This window comes from Nicotiana tomentosiformis, chromosome 4 (assembly GCF_000390325.3).
Source record: "Nicotiana tomentosiformis chromosome 4, ASM39032v3, whole genome shotgun sequence".
Classification (NCBI taxonomy): Eukaryota; Viridiplantae; Streptophyta; class Magnoliopsida; order Solanales; family Solanaceae; genus Nicotiana; species Nicotiana tomentosiformis.
In genome coordinates, this window is record NC_090815.1 from 118,280,932 (window position 1) to 118,284,951 (window position 4,020).

Sequence of the window (4,020 nt, forward strand, 5' to 3'; positions counted from 1 at the left end):
CCTGCACCGAGGCTTTCTCTTTTGCAGCTTGGAGCTGGGTCTCGGCCGACTCCAGTTGTGATTGGACGGTTTCCTTTTTCTAAGCTAAGATATTCATATTCTTCTTGAACTCTTCAACCTCGTCTTATATCGCATCTATTTGTGTCTTGAGATGCCCGATCTGTTCGAGCGTTTGCCGGACCTGCAGAATCGGATCGTTAGTTACTATCTCCAATTTATATTCTCTATCGTGAAGCACTCAAAATACATGCTCGGCCATCTCGATATGCTCACTATGAGCCGCTTCTAAATCGTCCCGGAGCCTCTCACTCAGAAGCCTATAAGTATCCCCCCCCCTTCTTGGTGAGTTCCCGGACCTCAACCTCATGCTCCTCCCGAATTCTGAAGAAAGCTTCATGATGCAACACCGAAGCCTGCAATCACGAAGAAAGATGTTAGAATTATTTACAGCTTCAAAGCATGTTGGGCCTCGTTAAATAGGCAAGGCGCCTCCACCGCATTCATCACAGCCTAGTCTTCCTCGGTCACCAAGCATCTAAGCTAGCTGGCAACCACCACGAGGGCAGAGAAGACCCGGGCATCCTCTGGGATATAAAGAATTATTGACCGCATGCGGTCGGGGTTAACACTTAGGGTTGGGAATTGACCACCAGTTTTGGGCTCGATAAAAACCTAGTAGCACCCGATAAGCCGCTCGAACTGGTAGCATCCTCCGAAGTTGTAGAGTCCGGGCCATCAGAAAAATTATTGTAAGGATAGGTTGCTCCTTGCGCCCCTTCTTCGAGTTTAGCCTTCAACGCCTGAGCCTCGTTGATCAAAGAATCCGTAAATGAGGGCGTCCCAAAAATGTGAATCACCCCAGGCACGTCTTTGGGTACGTTATCTTATGACCGGGACGTACCAGTCACATTTTCTTTTTCGACCTCACTGGGTCGGGCCAAATCGGTCTCGACCCTCTAGGGGACTTCAGCCACTGCCTTTTCTATGGCCTACATGGCTCGAGACATCTCAGAGTCGCGTCTTACTCGGGCCACAAGCTCAGAATTTTCTTCTTCCTCTGACTCGTCCCTCAACCGATTTAGTACGTCCGATGAGCGTTCTCGGACCTAGGCTTTTCTCAGTACTTCAATATTTGCTTAGCTCAATATGGCATGAGTATCTAGAGATTAGTGGTGTGTCTTTGATTCTTAGCGAGTTTGACGATTTTACCTTCGGCATCTTCTCCTTCTTTTTGCTCCGAAGCCATTTTAAGGGTAACATCATCATTGTCGTAAGCGAACACTTGTGAACACAATGGACGATCATTATAAAGGATGGTATAATCGATTTATCGAAGTCCCAATCCGAGAACTTATCTTCTCCAAGTGTCGACCCTTTTTAGAAAGGTAGAACGAAAAGCATAAGTATATTATCTTTATTTTGGGTTGATATCCGCTGTCCATTTTTTGACTTGTGGTTTCCAAATTGCAGCTGTCTTTGAAGCCCCCAACGAGTTTTCCTCCATTGAAGAATAGACTGAAAAACTATTATCATCTTTCCCAATAGCCGAGAGATCCTATAAGTATATCTCCGAAATATGGGGATGGAGGGCTAAGAATCATGGTAAGCCTTTGTGGCAATTGTCTTTTTGATTCAATGTTTTATGTTCTCATGTTACCTTCTCCATTGTATGCATTGCGCCAAGGAAAATTCATCAACAAGTTGTCACAACCCAAATTCACACGTTAGGATATCGTGATGACACCTAACCTCTAAGACTAGGTAAGTCTAATATACATTAAGAATTAGACTGGTTCTTATTCTGGAGCTCGTGCCCCAGCAGCTTGCCATGGTAGGGGTTATGTGATTCGCCCCATTCATTCAGCTCTTCCAGTCGCCAGTAGTGTTCTAGCCTCTGCTAGGCCCCAAGAGTCTTATTATGCACCGCCAGTATCTAGTGTGCCTCATGTTCGGGGTGCTTTTAGCGGCCAGTCCGACAGACTTTTCCCGAGTCAGTCACAATAGCCATGCCCTCCTAGGGGTTATTTTGAGTGTGGCGACACCCGCCATATGGTGAGGGATTGACCCAGACTTAGGAGGGGTGCACCTCCGAAGACTTCTCCACAACCACGTGCACCACCGGGTCCTCAAGATATGATTCCAGCACCAGCTACCGCCCCATCTGCTCAGCCAGCTCAAGGTGGAGGTCGGGGAGGTCGAGCTCGCTCTAGAGGGGGAGGCCAGCCCATGTATTATGCTCTTCCGGCTCGTACAAAGGCAGTTGCTTCCGACTCTGTCATTACAGGTATTGTTCCGGTCTGTCATAGAGATGTGTCGGTATAATTTGACCCAGGCTCTATGTATTCCTATGAGTCCTCTTATTTTGCCCCGTATTTGGGCGTATCTCGGGATTGCTTGAGTTCCCCTATTTATGTGTCTACTCCTGTGGGAGATTCTCTTGTTGTGGACCGCGTGTATAGGTTGTGTTTGATTGCTCTTAGTAGTTTTAAGACCAGAGCCGATTTATTATTACTCAGCATGGTAGACTTTGATGTTATCTTAGGCATGGACTGGTTGTCACCCCATTATGCTATTCTTGATTGTCACGCTAAGACTGTGAATCTGGCTATGTCAGGTTTACCGCGATTATAGTGGAGAGGTACCGCGATTATAGTGGGCGATCCCTGGGGCGAGGCGTACCAAAAATGCCCCGGGGCGAAAGTCTCAAGAGGCGTACGCCCCGCAATTTGGGGCGTACGCCCGGGCGTTCGGGGCGCGTTTTTTTAGTAAGGAGTAAGCCCCATAGACTTTTTCAAATTAAAATAAAATTTGTTGAATTAGTCCTTCATATAATACCCAAATTCTCAAAAGTCAGTTTGGTAATTACTCAAAAGGTTTAAAAAGGAACTCAAAAATATTAAATTTAAAAGTAAAGACCTTTTTTATTGATTTAAGCCCTAGTTCATGGTTTTCTCAATTTTTTATTTTGTCCGCTAGTCTGCTAATATCTCCCAAAAGCAACGAATATTTAAATTTTTTTACAAATACAAAGAGAACTACATTCTTCTTTATAGAAGCAAATTCAAAGTTCAAATTGCAGGTTAATCATCCTTTTTATTCCTCCATATAGAAAACTTTATTCTTTGACTCAAATTACTTGTGCTTGTAAGTAACGTATAATTAGATTGTTTTGATTAGTTTTTTGTGGGGATGAAGCACACATATATATAGTTTTTTTCATTTTTTATGCAATTTTACCTGTTTATAAATATTGACTGTCATTATATTATTTTATAAAATATTAAAAACTCAATACCTATAAGGCTTATGCCCCGCTGAGGCATATGTAAAACGCCTTCCTTTACGCCCACGCCTTTTAAAACACTGCGTCCCAGCCGAGTCATTTCATTTTTTAAAGCTCAACGAATGGTTGAGAAAGGGTGTGATGCGTATCTAGCTTATGTGAGAGGTGTTAGTATCGATACCCCTACAGTTGAGTCAGTTCCAGTAGTGAGGGACTATCCAAATGTGTTTCCAGCTGATCTTCGGGGCATGCCGCCCGATAAAGATATTGATTTTGGCATTGATTTATTGTCGGGAACTCAGCCCATCTCTATTCCTCCATATCATATGGCTCCTCCTTAATTGAAGGAGTTGAAGGAGCACTTGCAGGAGTTGCTTGATAAGGGCTTCATTCGGCCCAGTGTGTCACCTTGGGGTGCTCCTGTCTTATTTGTGAAGAAGAAGGATGGTTCTATGCGAATGTGTATTGATTACCGCCAGTTGAACAAAGTTACAGTGAAGAACATGTATCAATTGCCTCGTATTGATGATTTGTTTGATCAGCTACAGGGTTCTAGAGTGTTTTCCAAGATTGACTTACGTTCAGCTATCATCAGTTAAAGATTCGGGAGCCAGATATTCCGAAGACTGCCTTCAGGACTCGCTATGGTCACTACGAGTTCCTTGTGATGTCTTTTGGGCTGACCAATGCTCCAGCAGCTTTTATGCACTTGATGCATAGTGTGTTCCGGCCTTATC